We start from the raw sequence: 19790 nt of genomic DNA, 5'->3' as shown, positions 1-19790 counted from the left end.
GAATTTTTCAGTTGAAACCGGTAGTTCCTGAGATTAGCCATTACTGCTCCGCTCCTATTGGGTATAGCTTGATGATGTATAGCCTATAGCACTCCACGACCAAAGAGCTATCCAACGCAAAAAGAATTTTTCAGTTTGGACTGGTAGTTCCTGAGATTAGCGCGTTCAAACAAACAAACAAACTCTTCAGCTTTATACAATAGTATAGATATGAAGTTGTTTGGATAATATAAATTAATGCCAAAACCGCTGAACGGATTTGTATGAATGATATTTAGGTAGGTAATTATGTAATATTATAGGCCATGGCGAAATAAAGGCATAATTTTTTCATATATAGCTATTGTGCTAAAGTTTTATATTAAACTAGCTTTTGTTCGCCCGCTTCGGAAGGGTTTTTCCATGATCAAAGTTCCGCTATATATTTTGCCAGGATATATCCTGTCCAGTCATAGGCTATTGTATACAATAGCCTATGACTTTTCAGGGTTTCAAACTTTCTTCATACCAAATTTTATAAAAATGGAGTCAATAGTTTTTGAGTTTATTGCGTTCAGATACGCGAGGGACTTTTTTATAATAAGTAAGGCTACATAGTTAAAAAGACAGTTTGGAAAATTGTTCCTACACATCTCGGCTTACAGTATTATAATAATTTTGTATGATTTTTTTTTGTACGAATTGAAGCTATATTAACGTACAAAAAATTATCCACCTTGCGGCAGTAAGCTCAATTTCTTTATTATAACAATAATTATTTTTTTTTATTTTTATTTTATTTATTTGGGATAAAAAATAATTATATAATACATTGTATAAAAGTAAGATTACATATATATCGGAGATAACTAAATACATTATCCACAGTTCGATAATAATTTACGAATAGATGACCTAATAAAATTCGCAGGAGGTCACTGAATGCAGGCCGCTACTAATAGGGCGATCTGGAAATCTTTGGAGGAGGCCGATGTTCAGCAGTGGACATCCTGCGGCTGATGATGATGTTTATCCACAGTTTATGAAATAAAATAAAATGCATAAAATAAAATCTCTTAATTGTTATATATATACACTTACAAAATAGTTTTTTTTTATTTATGCAGTGTAATTTATTGCATTTAGACATTATAATAATTATAAATATAATTAATTTTATAATAATGACTCTTTTTTTTTGTGATCATAAATCTATTTGTGGAGTACGATCGACAAATCATTATGTATTGTGGATGAATATTACAAGTATATAATATTTTAATTATTCTTATGATATGTTTTGATTTTTGTTTTCATACATTAAATTAAGAGCAATATGCGCGCACGTCATCGACAACGAGTTTTTTAAGGGCGAATAAAAAAACAATAGATCGTAATAATTAACATATTTTGTAAAAAAACACAGCGTGTTTTGTATTTCCGGCATACTATATAATAATGTTTCTTCCTATTCTTTTTATAACGTAGGGCGATAAACAACAAGAAGGTCATCTTATGTTTACTAAATACTACTTTGAACCCACCATATTTAAAGTATGACGTGCATCTATCTTTGCACCACCTCAGGTTGACTGGTTGAGAATGCCTCTGGCATTAAGTCCGTCTTTACATGTTTTGTATGAAGTGCAATAAATAAATAAAATAAATAAATGAATGCGCTTCACTGGCAAGCTAATAGAGAGCTAAGCTACAGAGGTATATATAAAGGGATGGAGGGTTGTATCTGGGCCTCCAAAATGCCGTATTCACCGTACGAAATGCAACAACAAACTGTGTGGTGTGACAGAGATAGTTGAATTCTATGAGAGGATATAGAGAAAAAAAAACAATATATCTTTTTTTATTATTGTTTACAGCAGTTCATGTATATACTCGCAAAGAAAAAATAAATTTTAAATTACCATAAGAAAGCACAATCTGAGAAATATTATAGTAATGAAGTTATTCAAAATACTTAAGAAAACGCTTTCTGTACAATACATAAGGAATCTGATCCGTACCAAGTAGCTGAATTCCGGTCATGTCTTACTCCGTTAGAATACGTAGAAGTTATACGGATTTTGCACAGATGGAGCCACTGTTGATATATCCGGATATTTAAATAGGTCAAAATTCGATGATATTATGGGCCGTTTCACAGCTTCTGAGTAAATGCTACTCGTTATATAAATGTATAAGCCGACCAAATACAAAAGCCAGACTCTAACCTAAGCTCCCAAATAAATGGCAAAGAAATTACTATTATCCACATTACCTCTTAAATAATATGATAATTGCTATCAAATACAATTTATTTTAAATTTGTGAAATAAACCCTTTTTGCATAATATACGAACACTTGCAGTAATAGTCAGTATATTTTTTCCGCAATAACATTGGTATAGAGAAACAGATTTAAGATATCGACCAATAATTCTAATTAAATAAAACCCACATTTGAGTACGATCTCAAGTAGAAATTTAATGTATTGAATTTAAACCGAACTTAAGATGTCATTTAAGACATTCTCAATTACATTTTTTCGCTTGTTATCAGCTGAGAAGTCACTTATAAATAAACAAAACCCAGCCGTCAAAATCCTTCACTTGCTGTATTCACAACTTAACATATCATTTAAGATGTTGTTGATATCTGTTTATTTAATAGCGATTAACTTAAGATGCCGACTTTAATTTGACAACGTCTTAACTGATTCGCACTTCAGAGCGAGATTGAGTTGCATCAATAGGGCTTTAAGAATTTCATTGGCAGTTAACTCAGCATATCTTCTTTTGTCCTTTGCTAGAAGAAGAAGATATGCTGCTGATTGCAAATCTTCACTAGTTAGAGAGCCGCTACAAGAAGAAAAAGAATTTCATATGTATCCTCATTTCACGCAGGTGTTAACCGGCCGAAATTCCGTGGTAAGTGAATTTATTTAGATCAACAGAACGGATAAGCGAAAACGGTCGTCCGCGGAAGGGTTCCGGACCCGCGGTAAATGAATTCAAGGTAAGAACCCCGATTACAGAAAGTTCCGCACTTCGTATTTATCGCTCGCGTTTTATTTAATTTTGTATTTTCTATTTGATTTTATCGATACTATTACGAACATTATATAAATTTGAAAAAAGTATGCTGTCCCTGCATACACGATGTATTTTAATTTATAAAATCAAAACCCATGTAATCAATCAATGACATACAACAAATAGACAATGCAAAAGATGAAAAAATAAGTGATGAAATGACTCACAACCGCTTGATCGATTTGGATGAGACTTGACATACAGATAGGTCATGTTCTAGACTAACATTTTTTATTTCAGAAAAATACACAGTAAAACTTTTTTTCAGAAGTCACGAGAAATAACTAGTTACTATTATAAAAATCACTATTTCGTACACTCGCGCGAAAAACTAGATCAAACGCCACTCAACAATGTGATCGAACTTCCCTGGAGTATATCGCAGTCTTAAAGGCTGGTCATTACACCCCCACTTCACCCCTCCATTATTTCCCTTGTCGCATGGCGACACGTGACTCGAATAAGGTCTTGTTACTTATTCCGATACCAACTTTACGCTGCAGGTTCCATCAACGGTATGGTTGTGATTTTATGGATTACTTTACCCTGGATGTATGCAATGGAAAAGTTTGTTTACTAAGAAGTATGTAGCAGCAATCACAGCTCTTTAGGGAAGGTTATAAACAGGTGCGGCGTGAATTTCGTATCGCCTATTTAATTTTATTAGTAGTATTGTTGGTGCCGATAAAATAATATATACGTAGACGCTTTTCTCCCTGAAATCTAAGACGCAACTGGATGCAACATGCACATTTCGCGAGGTAATATTTGTTCCCATTATGTGATAGACGGCGAGCTTGTCGCCATATCGAGCATAAATTTCCATAACGAGTAACACAGATATGTTTCTTCCAAATATAAATAATCACTCTTTATGTTACCCAATTAGGGAATCGATCTCGAACCTCGTGGTTTACAGCGCATTTCCGCTTCTCCTAAACTACTGATGCAATATTACAAATAAGATTTACTTCTGCTTGCGACAACCGCATAGGTTTTAACATAAAATATTTAGACCAGGCGCATTGTGCAACCTTAAAAATAATATTCTAATATATATTGTACTATAATCTTAATTGAATTCTTAGGAGTTACAAAAGTAAACACATTTTTGCAAGATACGTTTTGCGAGAAATTAATATCACCTCGCGTTTTATTTCATGCTTTCCTAACCAATTAATTTACGAAGCACACATTAAAAGATCTTATGTAGGAAATTTAGTACAGTGGTGAGGCCATAAAGAGGTCTCTGGAATAGTCCCCGAAAATCCTCAACTATGCCCCGATTAGGTGCTTAGGCGATAACAATAAATAACTCCGGATTGTGTTAGTGAAACGAAGGAATTTCTTTTTAATAGGGCTCAGTGAGGGCATTAAAAGCAATTATTGTTAGTTGCTGGCCGATGTTAGAGGTTGCAGAATAATATATTCTAAATTATTTGTTGTAAATAATCTTATCTAATGTTACTCTTATTAATATTATTGTGAAAGTTTGTGAAAATGTTTGAATGGTTCTTAGAAGTAAACTCAGAAATATGTAGCTGAACGGATTTGGATGAAATTTTGCACAAGTGTAGACCGTGTGCTGTATTAATACATAGGCTATTTTTATCCCGGTAATTTGTTCAGGTTGGAAAAATGGACTTTATCGTATGATTTTAAATAAAAATCGCTGGCGTTTTAGTCTTTTAAAGGGGTAAAGGTTTTCGCGTGGGTGAAGCCGCGAGCAGCACCCAGTTTGTAATAATATTAACAAAAGACAATTATTAATTAACTTACTTAGAAACGCACACAGACTCGGTGGGGTAGTTGTATTGCGGAACGATTACCGCGCTACGGTCTGTAGTTCCATGCCTAGTTCGGGTAAAGTGATATTGGGTTATACCATTCAATACTAGTCCGGAATAAAATATAATCCTAGTACGGCAATAGATCCTTTCCCTATTACATGAGACGTAACAAACATGGCGAATACAGTGTGAAACTGTCTGTTGTGTGTCTGTCTGTCAAGATTTTTTTTCTCGGGAATGCGTACAGGAATCAAGTTGAATATTATATCAAATACGGTCTTTTTCAGTTGTGTAAAAATATAACTTTTAAGTCAACATGATCAAAATGTGTGACCGTTGATGATGTTACATAACATTTCACATTTAAATTATTATGTATATGTGTTTTCGTACCGTCTCCAAAATTAGTAATCAGTGTATAGTTAAATTATTTTTTGGTTTTTAGTGGTTTCTGAAGGCGGTTTTATTTTTTGTTAATAAGTTTGCGATGCATAGATTAGGAATATTTTTTTTTAAATAAAATAAAATCTTCTTATTTTTACAAACAATATCCAATCATGTAAAATTAAGTGCAGTCGATAATGACCTCTAATCAAACTTTCCTTAGGCCTACATAAATAACTTTACCTACAATGTACACTGGTCCCGAAATGTCACTCATGGGAATGGCTAACCGTGACGGGTTTAGAATCCTCCGTTCGCTTAAGATCCCTTTGGGATATCATGCTTCTTTAGTACGTTACATCGCTACGGCTACAGATTCACAACTAAGGTATGCCCAGAACAAATAGCAGAAAAGTTGGTGGTATAACAGGAATTTATTATAGCGGCGATAGCCTAGTTGGTTTTGGAACGGACTGCCGAGACGAATGTCCGCAGGTTCAAATACCAAGGCCCCGGGCTTTTCTAAAAAATAAATATGTGTGTATTCTTTGTGAATTATCGCTTGCTTTAACGGTGAAGGAAAACATCGTGAGGATACCTGCATACGTGAGACATTTTCTATAGGAATTTTCGAGTGTGTGTGAAGTCTACCAATCCGTACTGGGCCAGCGTGGTTGACTAAGGCCTAATCCCTCTCAGTAGTAGAGAAGGCCCGTGCCCAACAGTGGGACAGTATATCCGGACGGAATACGCACGGCAAAAAGTATATTCACCAGTAGCGCCTCTGCTTACGGATAAAAGGCGTTAGTGTGTGTGTGATTCTTATTGTTAACTAGCTGACCCGACAGACGTTGTCCCGTCTTAACTATGAATTTGCAGCGCGCATTCTGTCAATCGCAGACAGTTATTTTAAACAATTGACAGTTATATAATATCAATACGATCGTTAAGTTTTCTTAAATTATCTAATTTCCCACGCATCATTTTTTTGAATTTTTTGTTTCATAAAAACCTTCCCCTGACAATAACAAACACAAAAAGAAAATAGTGAAATCGACCCAGCCGTTCACGCGTGATCGCGTGACCAAGGGAAATAGGGATTCATTTATATATATATATATATATATATATATATAGACCTAATCTTCCACGCGTAGGCTTGAATCGTAAATAAATATTCGAATTTTAAACTTCAAATCGCATTATTTCAAACGCCGTCACCAATAAGAGTTGAGACCCGTCAACTTTGAAAATCAGTTTAAGGGTTGAGACTTGGATCCGTCAAGTTTATTTCGAACTTGTTTACAAGTGGCTGGGATTTAAGGTGCCTTGACGCGCCCCTTGTTTTGTAAAACTTTCACCTTCTAAGGTAGAAGCGAATGGCGATTTATTCTCTGACATGGCAATGAGGTCAGACTTTATGGTAATTACAACGAAAACATAATTTCAAATGAGAAGTTGTGATTCTCTATGGCTTTATCATTCTCATATTGCATTATTATAATAAGACAATTCAATAAATTTTACAGAAAATATTTACTAATCAATATGCATATAATATGCATGTTTATATATATAAACTTACCGATAGCCTAGCTGAAAGTGGAACGGACTACCACGAATGTCCACAGGTTCGAAACTCAAGGGCACGCATCTTTAACTTTTGTAACGCTATGTGAGTATTTTTCGTAAACCATCGCTTGCTTTAACGATAAAGGAAAATATCATGAGGCAACCTACATACCTCAGAAGTTCTCTATGGGAATTTTGAGGGTTTATGATTCTGCCAATGCGCATTAGGCTAGCGTGGTGGACTAAGGCCTAATCCTACAGCCTGTGCCCAGAAGTGGGACAATATATAACACAGAGCTGACGTTATAACAATATACATTATGTTTTGAAATATTCTTATTCCAGAATAAGTTGCATACGCATAAGCGAACAAAAGACTTGAGCAAATTGATTATTTTTGATAAAATTCAAACCATCTCTGAGTCTTAATTTCTGTTATCCGCATCAGCTTCACGTTAACAAACTTATTTATCCTTCAGCTAAAGTTTAAAGTTGCTTTCATAATTCTCCAACAGATTTTGTTTACGACGTAGCTGTTCGCTTAATGCTTTTAGCTACCATCACCTTCCTATATAAAGGGTTGAATTCCACGAGGGTGCAATTATGGGTACGCAGTATGTACCATTATAAATTGTTTTTTAGTTTTTAGTTATTTTTGAAGGTGGTTTAATTTTTTTTTTTGCTTTTGTGTGTTAGTATAAATCAGTATACGTTGACGACATTATTTTAAGAGTTTTCTGTATATCTCCGAAGTCAAGGGTAAGAATAATAAAATGTCTATGGCACCGCACGGGAAGCGCCAGCTTTCAAATAAAAATAATCATTACAATCGGTTCACCCAGTCACAAGACCCGAGGTAACAAACATGAAAAAAAATACAGTCGAATTAAGAACTTCCTCCTTTTTTTGAAGTCGGTTAAAACTACCCAACGAATTTCGAGGAAATCCAGGATGGGGATAATTTGAGACCTTAGTCATAGAGTACGTTTAATCCCGAGAAAATAAATAACGGGACTTTTATCTTGGAAAGCTCTTTCACTCGGGCGAAGTCGCGAGCAAAAGCCAGTAATTTCATAAAAGGAACCCGTAAAAGCTTAAAGCTACAAAACTCAAATATGTTAGAAGAGCATAAACTACCGTGTATTTAGTTTTGCAGTACATTCAGTACGACCGCAAACAAGCTTTTTTGAACATTCAATTACAGCGGGAGATACAAAATGAATTGGCAAAAAATACAAGTCCTGAGCTTTCAACAACTAGACGTCACACAGGGTAGTGTAGTGATGGATGAAATGAACAAAACATCTCTTTGACATTGTACGTGTTTTTTATCTTTATGTGGAATTAGCGACCCGTACCGGCTTCGTCTGGGTTGCGGAACATCATTATCATTATTATCAGCCACAAGATGGTAAACATAGATCTTCCCCAAAGATTTCCAGTTCAACCTATTGATAACAGAACATATGCTTACATTATTTTGTGTTGGATAAAAATCAGCTTATGTGTTTCCAAGGCCTCAAACTGTCTTCATACCAAATTTAAACGACATCCGTTCGGTAGTTTTGAAATTATCGTGTTCAGATAGACAGACTCAGTGGAAGGCTTAGTTTTGTAATTGTAAGGGATGATAGACACATTTTGCTGTGAGGCATATCTATGGATCTAGGATACGCTTCACTCATTCTTAAGCCAGGTTTAAGTTAGCAAGACAACTTGCAGAAGACGCCACTCCTAAGTAATTTTTACCATGTTATTGAACACGGCAACATGGTTTTTGCAAATGTCTAAGCTTGCAGGACTTGCATATTATGTATAGAACTATTGTAAATGCATCTGAAAATTTAGTCTAAACTTAGTATTTCCATTTGTAAGGTTTTGAAAGAAAATAAAATACAGTTGTTAATAAATTATTATATTCAGTTTATAAGCCCTAACACTCTGATCGTTATTCATATAGATTTATTAATTGAGCTATCAACGTTTAATACTCTGGCTGTACAGCCAACATAAAATATAACGGTCAGAGTGATGTCAGTTACAAGTTGATATTAAAAAAAAAAAGTAAAAAATAAAAAGAATGGCGAGAGGGATTCTGCCGTCTGAACGCGAGAAGGAATGGTCGTTATGTTGAAATAGTTTATCAAGTTCGTTTCTAAGCCAGATTGGCAATTTATGTTAAATATATAAGTACAATATAATTAAACACTGATTAATAGTGCTGGTGTAGTTTCATTATTTGGAACGGTTGAATTGTTTCTTACACATTATGAAACATTATTGGCTTTATTATGATATTACAGTTGAAAATGACGACTTTAAGAAACTTTATTAATGGAGAATTCTTGTGTATATTTAGGTTTCCTCATGACAATCACAAATCATAATATGTCATAAATTTTTTTTATCAAAATAATTATTCATAACTATAATATATATAATAGAGAAAATGGATTTACCCATATTATCTCAACATGTTTAATATTCGCGCCGCGTGGACTAAAACAGTACCAAGAATTACTATTTATCTTAGTCAAAAGTGTTTACTCCGATTTGGGCCGTTTTCATTACATGCTAATGTACTGTTTGTTTATTAAACAGCGGGGGTTAATTAGTTCCACATTTTGTATACCCCTTCCCGTTTATTTGATTTTGTTTCAATTAGGGATGGATGGGGAATAATAAATCAGAATTTCAGATATAGGTGAAGTAAAATCGCCACTAAATAAAGAAAATGTTGTGGATTTTGCTGCTTTAAATTGCCTTGGTATGTTTGGCATTTATTTCTTGGTTTGACAATTTTTTTCTGTTATTAGTACCTAAAACCATAGAGATGTTTAACACATCTCTATGGTTTGTTTTTATTGTTTGGTTCTATGGGTCCATAAAATCCCATTCCTGCCGGCTTTCCTTTATGTAGAATTAATAGAATCAGATTATCATTAAAACGATTTTATGCATATTAGTACCTACATGGTGTGTTCGCCACTACTGTCTTTGTGGGGTTTGGGGATGTCCTGAAAATAAGGGCTATATAGTTTTGTGACGCTTTACAATTGTCGCCATAATGGTCACTAATTCAAAACTCCGTGCTGATATTGAGAAGAAAACCCAATATCACGTTGGCCGACCCGGGATTTGAACTCGAAACTTTAGAGTCGAGCTCAATACAACGCCACTGACGCATTCGTGACATAAAATATACATAATATAAATTCAAAACGTGACCTTTTATATTGTCTTGTATCATTATATATGGTAATATTCCATTTATTTTAAAAATAACAGAAAATACGCACTCAATTGTTGCCGAAATAATTTTACGTACCGCAGAGCGTGATGCCTTCGTAATATAATCATATTCAACGCTCCCAAATATTGCAGAACAAAAAAAGTAAACATTTTAGGCTGTATACACAATATCAAATGTCGAAACAAAATCACACATACTGTGTTGTCATTTATATGACGCAAAATAACCCGGTCTTTACCCAAGATGTGTCTATAGCCTACCACGACCAAAAATGAATAAGAACTAAAAAAAAATTTGCGAATAGTATTGGATATGGCTGAGGCTGGTTACGGGCTATAGCCAGCATTAAGGTTATAGCTTAAGGTCCATTTTTCATACATTTTGTTTCACCTTTAATCTGGGTAACTAAACAAGTATTGACAAGTAAAGAATTTAAATTCACGTCTAGTTAGTGATTAGTTCTCGCAGTTGAAAGAAAAACGTAAAAATAATTAATATGCATGGATATTTCGGCCTTTAAAATTTAATACGACGAAATTTGTGTTTTATAATGCAGTGTTGAGTGTTGACCAGGAGCTTTGTCGCCGCCCTAACTCTGACAGCAGCGAATAACGTGTAGAGCGTTTATTAGTGATTTCCCAAAGGTTCTACTCACACGCGGCTGTCGGTGTTTTATTGTATATAAAGCCTTTTGCGTCCACTATATTGTAAGCAAGTTGCTCCTTGGTAAATTCGTTACTATAAGATTACGTAGTTGCTTATGAATACTGTTGAGATGCGGTGGTTTATAGAACTATTTGGGCGCAGTTATTATTTTTTTCATAAGAATAATACATGTCGCACCCTTAGAACTATGGTGAACTAATTCAAAAAAGACGATTTGTGGGAAACGAATAAAAAGATTTGAAAATAATATAATTGGACGGTCGTCGAAAGTGGGAATTTATGTTTCTATTCTATAATTTTGTGTTTTTCTCGCCGTAGGATTATAGAGCATGCTTTGGATGGTCGTTTTTTGACAAAATCAGAAAATATATGAATATTTAGTTACGTCACTCTAGTTCTAAGGATGCGATATATGAAATATGCCTTCGTTACATATCTGCTTACCCCACTAGTGATAGGTGTGGTGTTTAATTCTTAACTATACAGCCTAATAAAAGCCTTCGCATTCCCTTATCGCCTAACAATTCTGTACACGAAATGAATTAATTCGGCACGAAGAAATTTTGTTAAATTGTCACCTCCGTGGGAATTTTGAGATATTTATATAAAACGTGATCGGAATGCGTTTGTGTTGTGAAACGGAGCGAAACGGCCAATTATTTTAATTAATTATAATAATAAAGGTAAATTATTTGCGCGAATTTATAATATTATAATACATTTATTTATAAACATTTTGATCTTGAATTCTGGTATAATTTGAAATATGAGTACTGGAATATAATTATATGTGGAAATTATTATTGAAGATATTATCGTGATCAAACTTTAAAGTTTGCTGCAAATGTTTTATCATGGAAAATCATATTACAACTCTAACAACTATAATTAATTAATAATCAACGATATGTGATTATTATTCGTAGCGCTAACCTAATACCGTGTAAATAATTATGTAAACTGAGTTACGTTAACAGGTGTACTACGCAGTCGCTAACTAAATCTATGCAATTATTTTTCACACTTTCCAAACTCTAATTAACGCGAAACTCCTCTTTGTGTATACTATGTAAACTATCTAATTATAAGCATTCATAGCTTGCGAGTAGCAGTGAACTGTGAAATACGAAGGCACAATGTGGGCGAGACGCGGAAGTGCTGCCGAGATATCTCACTGGCTCACCTGGCTTGTTGTCGGAGTGGGCCAGAAAGTAAGCGGGTAATGTACATTCTATCTGAAAATTTACAATCGTTAGTATAATTATATCAGCCCTGTATTACTACAGAATAGTTATAATCAGATAATTATAGCAACCCTGTATAATACTGCCCCACTGCTGGGCACGGACTTCCTCTACTACTGAGAGGGATTAGGCCTTAGTCCACCACACTGGCCTAATGCGGATTGTTAGACTTTATACATCCTCAAAATTCCTATATAGAACATTTAATGTATGCAGGTTTCCTCGAGATATATTCATCTACCGTTTAAGCAGACGATTATTCACAAAGAATACACGCATCATATTAGAATATTCAAAGGTGTGCTCCCTTGGGATTTGAACCTGCGGACATTAGTCTTGGTAGTCCGTTCCAAAGCCAACTAGGCTGTCGCTGCTGTAATCAGTAGTATGCAGTAAATACTATAGACCGAACCAACGTTGTATTAAGTCGTTTCTCTCTCCATTATATATGGGCCCTGTAAATCGCATCTGTAAATCTCCATTATATACGGAGCCACGTCTTTTTCATAATTCTACTAATTATGAATAAAGTAGTGTCATTAAATATTATTAATTACGTATCAAATAAAAATTCACATTAGCAAAGTAGGTCAATTACTTATCAAAGAATATTGTTCTATATAATAAAAGAAACCTTATTAATGGAGGCTTCATCATGTGAGATGATATTGAAAGCTAGTCAACAACTTTAAACAATAGAAGACTATTGATTTCTGTTCGATCGTTGTTCTGGACATCTCATGATTGAGCTGAATATATTATTCTTAATTTATCAATTGGGACTGCTTGTGGGCATTAGACACAAAATCATGATGTTTCTTTACGACTAGCTGTTGTTCATATCGTCGTCAGTGTGAACTTAAATTTGTCTCCGCCTATCTCATGACCTTGTCGATACACCTTCCCGTAACACAGACCACGCACGTTACATGTCGCCGGTCTGTACCGTGGGACCATCAGTAATTAGATTTTCAATTACAACTAGCTTAAGCCTGAACGAACATTTTACCTAACACATAAATATTTAAAAAAAAAATAACTTTCCATTATTTGTTTCTATCGACAGTTTTTTGTTTATTTTAAATATATTGTATGTACAGAAACGGAAAATTTAAGATTTTATTGTATTCGTAAAGACTTATAGATATGGATAGATAGCTCCCTTATTCATTAAATATTTCGATTATATTTTTTTTATTATTATTTTTTGGTTTCTTGAATTTATTATTTTATGTTTAAGAGTTACAGTGCAGTGGCATGTGATTTTATTGAGCTTATCGTAGGCCATAATCATAAGCGATCGGTTTGTTCTATTACGAAAAAATTACATAATTTGTACTCGCTAGTTTCATGGCCCTCCACACTCCGCGAAGAGAGCAAGTCATAATATCATTCTATTCATCAGCATCACGTCCGCGCCGCGTTTCTGTGGATTTTATTAATTTAGTTTCCAACCCGCACTGTGTTTGTTGAACCACTTACTCAGATCAACGCTGCAACTCTATCTTTCAATAGCTTATACGGAAACTTTGAACAGAGGCCAATCAATTGATGTTAAGTTTCTGGGTGTTTATTTAGATGGCATTCAATTCGGCATACAATAATGTTGTCAATATAATTCGTCCGTACCATCAACCCGCGACTTGGTATAGGCCTTCTATCTATTCTGCCGCTGCTTATAAGCATTATTTATTCATAATGTATATAATAAATGTAGAAGAGAAAACGTTGTACCCTTTTTTAAGAACATTGCGCTCACGGAGGAGTGTGGATTTGGCATGATTAAATCAATATAGACGAGTCCAATAAAATAAACTTTATATATAATCAATTCCACGGTCGAATTTCTACCGCTGGGCAATTAATAGCGCACTGATCATTTATATATGTATTATAATTAATTCATTGATGATAATTCATTGTGCTTGGACATCTTATGTCATAAATTATCGCTACAATTGAGGCGAAATATAGGTGTACTTGTAGTCATGACTTCTCATAATCTATCTTGTATTATTGCAATAATAGACATTGAACAAAGTAACGTGTGTCCATTTTTGGGATTTAGACACATTCCGTAGGTACAAATATTTATCCAAATCTGACAACCAAATCTTATTATTGTAATGTCTGCCGCCCTATTTTGTCTACGAGGAGGAGGCCGTCTTTTTGCAATTACGGCAGTTTTGATGAAGGACAGCTTTAATAGCCTTACAGGTAAATCGAAGGTTTTTTCATACTATTTTTAATTAGGTAAGAATTACATTAACGCTGTTTATTTGATCTTATGATAAGAAACATAAAAAAGTTTGCGCTTGACAACTTATTTACAATTGTTTGTGAACAGATTCAGAGTTCCACAACATAGATTTGTACTGTAAGACAATCACAAAAGTGGGCCAATTATGTATTATTTAATTAGACATAACAAATTTACATTCGTAATTTCTATTTGCTAAATTTAAATATACTTTTATCACATATATAAGTGATAGAATGGCAAATTATGAACTACTAGCCGATGCTCGTGGTTTCGCATGCGTGAAAAACCTTCCCCGCTACAAAAACCTTGAATATCGTTGTTGTAGGTGGAGAACTAAATAACTCGAATTTTGGCCATTTTGGACTTTCATCACTTTTGTGTTGCTCGAAACATGGCGCATATTTTGGCCTAACAAGCATTTCATTATCTTATCCCGTTTCGAAATTATAGCTTTTTTATGTTAAATGTGGAGAAATAAATATATTCAAATAATATAAGTATATTTTGTTGTAGAAAAAGTAAATAATTAAATAATCAAATTAATAAACTGCGACTTACAATCTGTTTACAACTTTACCATATGGTTTCTAGTGTGGCAAAACTAAATAACTATACGAGTTATTTAGTTTATTTCAGCAAACTTTCAAAACATTGTCGTGGAAGAATTAAATAAGAAGTTTTTATTTTTTTATATATTTTCTTCAGGTCAGAGTTTTTCTTGTTAATGCATAATATAATAGATAATAATACCCAAGATATATAAAAATACCGACATCAAAATTATTTATAGTTTTTTAGTAATGCTTAAAAATAACGAAAAAAATAGTTAATCGCGTTTATCTCGAAACTAGACATTTTCAGTTATTTAGTTCTCCACCTACAGCGACGATATAATATTTAACGACGCTAACGCCATCTGTTTACAAATCAGATAAAAAAATCCTTTATTTCGTATATGAGTGAAGTTAATCCAAGACATGATCTACCCGTTTGTCTCATTTCATTCAAATATGTTGCGTTGTTACGGCGTTTAGTTCTAACAAACATACAAAACATAAGATAATATATAAACACCGCCTAACCACGTGTGGCGTCAAAATTTTGCGGTTCGATGCACCTCAACAAAATTTGGACAACAAAATGTCCAATGTTCATAATACTAGCGGGAATTTCAAACATACATATGATATTTATAACGAGTTAACACGCGACTTTGTCCATTAAAAAATCCCAGTTGGATGTGAAGTTTTAGAATGTACTTTGTAAGTTACTTCCCTTGCGTATTACAAGGGCTGCGGATCGACCTCTGTCTCGGGGGAACACTTCTCTTTTTCTGAATAAAAGAAACCAATATTAGGCAACCCTTGCTCGTTCAGTGAAAGTCAGGTTAGTTTATTAGAACTTGGGCCTTATTCTTACTCTGTAAACGCGTAGGTGCGGCTGTGACATGTTATCATCATGAAATTTCCGTGGAATGGTATTCTGTATGCCCATTTCTATTCTCTTAAACATGACTTAGTGTGTTACGAACTTGTTACGCACTTTCAAAATAACGTGTGGCATAGAGAATAAGGCCCCTTGTTTGGGTTTAGTAACAAGCAAACTGAAAAAATAACAATAATTTAAAAATCACGGACGTCATTCTAGTTAATTATAAATAGTTGTAATTTATATACGAATTATATTTAAATATCAAATACATAATATGACTAAACGATTATCATGCAATAATGATTCAAATATTATTTTATATATATCAGTTACTTACTAAAAACCATAACGTATTCTTATATGGGTCATATTACGATTTCCGATTCTACATGAATTCATTAACATTATAATTACAACTACATTAACATTATTGTTACCTAGTTAATTATTTCGTATAGCTGTAATTGTTTTTACGTGGTATTTAAACCTGTTATCAAATAAAGAATAAGCCCTTAATCAACATTTATAGAAACATCAATTTAAAAAACGAACAAATAGTGTCACACATGTAACTTGTATTTTAAACTAGTTATCAAATAAAAATCAGCCCTTAATCAACATTAGGAACATCAATTTAAAACTCGACAACTAGCAAGTCTCTAATAAATCACAAAAAGTAATAAAATAAACGATCAACCTGGAAATCAATAGCTCAGTAGTTTTCTCTTGCAAAAACACCATACTAAAAGTCGGTTTAATATATCAAAAACAAAAACACCCGACTATGGCGGCTGGTTGGCGTCACCAAGGCCATTTGCGCTCTCGCCATTTTCAATTTTCATATATCATATGGTTGTATAATTCAGGAGTAAATAATGTGATTTTGAGTCAGTTTGCGAGAGCTTTCGCAAAGAGGTTGCTATCGAGGGCTTAGAGCAGGCGGGGAAAGACGGTTGTATTGTCATCGCGCTTATGCGGAACTACGGTTGAGAAACGATATCGGGCTTTGGATTAGATTTACTTTTGTATTGTTTGTTTTGACCATATTAACTTGAATTTCTAAACCTTACTTAATTCGCCATCACCTTTTTATTTAAATGCGTGGATAAATTATCCACGCATTTTGTCCAATATATTTCCGTAAGTGATAATAGATAAGTTTATAGTCATATTTATTTTCTATCAATTACGACTGTAATGTTAAAAGAATTTTATTGACTTGGCATATTTAAAATCTTATGGAACTTTACTCGGTAAGAAAATGTAAAAAAGTGACGATAAAAAACTTAATTACAGGCATTATAATATTATTAAAACTGTAGTTAAATAAGTTAAGAATATTAGACTGGTGTGTAATTGTTAACTCGGATAACAAGAACAAAAACGTACAAAAGACATTCAACTATAGGTTATGTAAGAACTTTGCGCACAAACTACTGCACATGTAATTTATTATTACACATAAAGTTTACTTGTCGAGTATCTAAAGGGAGAGGAAGTTAATTGCTGTTAGGAAGTTAATTACCATTTCGTAGAAGTCTATTGTCAACTATTAAATAAAATAGTTATCTTCTCCTACGTTTGAGAAATAATGAGATCGTGTGAGTAGATGCACTGGCACCCGCCCTGTGGAATGGAGGCGTTTGGAGAATTCCACCACGGTATCCCCTGTCTGTCGTAAGAGGCGACTAATAGGGGCCAAGGCGGGGTCGTTGGCGGGCGACTGGGTGCCGTCCGCCCTTAGTGTACGTTGTGCACATCTCGCACATTGTGATGACCCCCGGGATGGACGGCAGCGTGGAAAGTAGGCTTCATGCTGCCATTGACGCCGAAAGCGTCCTTCGGTTGCGCGGGGGTTTCAAAGAAAATTATTCGAACGATTCTTGTATGATATATTAATCGCATGTTCTTGCATTAGTTCTCGTCTGCGTCTTAAGATTATAGCTTAAGGTCCATTTTTCATACATTTTGTTTCACCTTTAATCTGGGTAACTAAACAAGTATTGACAAGTAAAGAATTTAAATTCACGTCTAGTTAGTGATTAGTTCTCGCAGTTGAAAGAAAAACGTAAAAATAATTAATATGCATGGATATTTCGGTCTTTAAAATTTCGTCGTATTAAATTACTCACATATATAGAATCGTTTGTTATAATAAGCGCGGTGTTTTCAGCGCATCGATGTCAAAGATTTAATATTGAAGCAAGACCTGGCGCGATCTCGCTGCTTCCACTGAATTATTCATTTCACCTGGCTTCTGGGTGATTTTTAAACTATATTTACAATTTGTCTTAGCGCGTTTGCAGTTTGAATAATTTAGTTGGGCAACTTGATCTAGCTAGAAGCTATACGGTATTCGAGATAATGCCGCCGGTTTCATTTTCAATTGATTTAGCTGAGAGCAGAATTTAAATGAAATAAAATTAAGTAGCCTTACTTTAAATAAATGTAATATTATTTCGATCTTTATGTAGAACTAAGTTATATCTTGCTTCAAGGACTATTTAATTAGGTGATTTCGTAATGGTTACGATCACTATCAGAAATCTTAGGTTTCCTAAGATAGGTGAAAACTAAAAGGGACTACAATAATCAGTTTTATTCCCAATACTCATTCATTTTCTTGTAGATAGGCACTACAACCACCAAATCTCAGATTTGACTTATAACTTGTAAATGAACTGCCACGTGATCAATTTATTGGTTTTGCGGGAAAGCTTCTGGAGTTATTTTATTTTTGGCGAAGTATTTTATTCTTGCTGTATTATTTTATCCTCTGATATCATTAAATAGTTTTATGGAATTATATCAGATATTTGTTAAACCTAAGGTAAATCGTCTTATCGTCTTACAAGTTATTTTTTAATTTGTATTGTATGTAACATACCATTCGGAAATACCATTCTAGTCTAGTTTGCAATTGTTTAGTATAAACAGAAATATACATTAAAATGACAGATACAAATAGCTCAAGATCTCGTAAAGTTGTTGGAAGCGTCCGTGTGTCGTGCCAGACGTTTGAAAAATATTCAACTAAAGAAGTTTATGTAAAACACGTGTTGAGATGTGTTGCGTCTCAAGAACACCTTTATTTATATGCAAGTGTGATAGTTCTGCCGGCCTAGCATGCGCATCACGAGATATCTCGAGAACGAGAGTAGACAAATTGTCGATGTCGATAAATATCTCGTTTTCTCTAACATGCGCACCACGATCGACAAATTCCTCGTTGAAGACATAAGTTTACTCGTGAAGACAAACCGATGTTGCCCAATGAAATATATATTCTAAACATTTTATTTTCTAATATAGCTACAATGGTTTTAGTTCATTCAATTATTATAGATCTATGATCCAATTAGGTTTTTTTGACGTTTTATGTGACAGTTTATGTCATAACAAAGAGCATAATGTAAAATAAAAAACGTAAATAAGTAAACAAATTCAAAATTAATAATAATATTGTACAATATAATAAGGATTCTAACACAAAATAACAGCTCCGCCCTATTTTGGAGTACGAAGTAACAAGACACAAATTAAATAAAATCTAATAAGACAATTATTTGTACGAGTATATGGTGCCCAAGCCGGACTTTACCTCGGGTGACTACGCCCCGCCGTGAGAACGATGTACCATAATGCCTAATGGAATCAGTAGTCCAATCGGGAAGGAGATGGCTGTGGGTTTGGGCCTCACAAAATACCCAATTGATGTAAGTATAGTGAAACAATAACCTTATTAGCAAAACACCAATGTTGTAAGTTGAACTTTGCAGCCACAAAGCTCAAGTTTGTTCTTATTCGATGGTAATTGATGTTTTTTAGTATTAGTGTTTATTAAAATATGAAGTAAGTACTTATATATTTTCTTTTTGTTTTAGTTAGTTAGTTAGTTTCTTTTTGTTTAGTAGTCCAATCGGGAAGGAGATGGCTGTGGGTTTGGGCCTCACAAAATACCCAATTGATGTAAGTATAGTGAAACAATAACCTTATTAGCAAAACACCAATGTTGTAAGTTGAACTTTGCAGCCACAAAGCTCAAGTTTGTTCTTATTCGATGGTAATTGATGTTTTTTAGTATTAGTGTTTATTAAAATATGAAGTAAGTACTTATA

The sequence above is a fragment of the Manduca sexta genome, chromosome 26, assembly GCF_014839805.1.
Source record: "Manduca sexta isolate Smith_Timp_Sample1 chromosome 26, JHU_Msex_v1.0, whole genome shotgun sequence".
Classification (NCBI taxonomy): domain Eukaryota; kingdom Metazoa; phylum Arthropoda; class Insecta; order Lepidoptera; family Sphingidae; genus Manduca; species Manduca sexta.
This window is presented reverse-complemented; position numbering follows the sequence as displayed.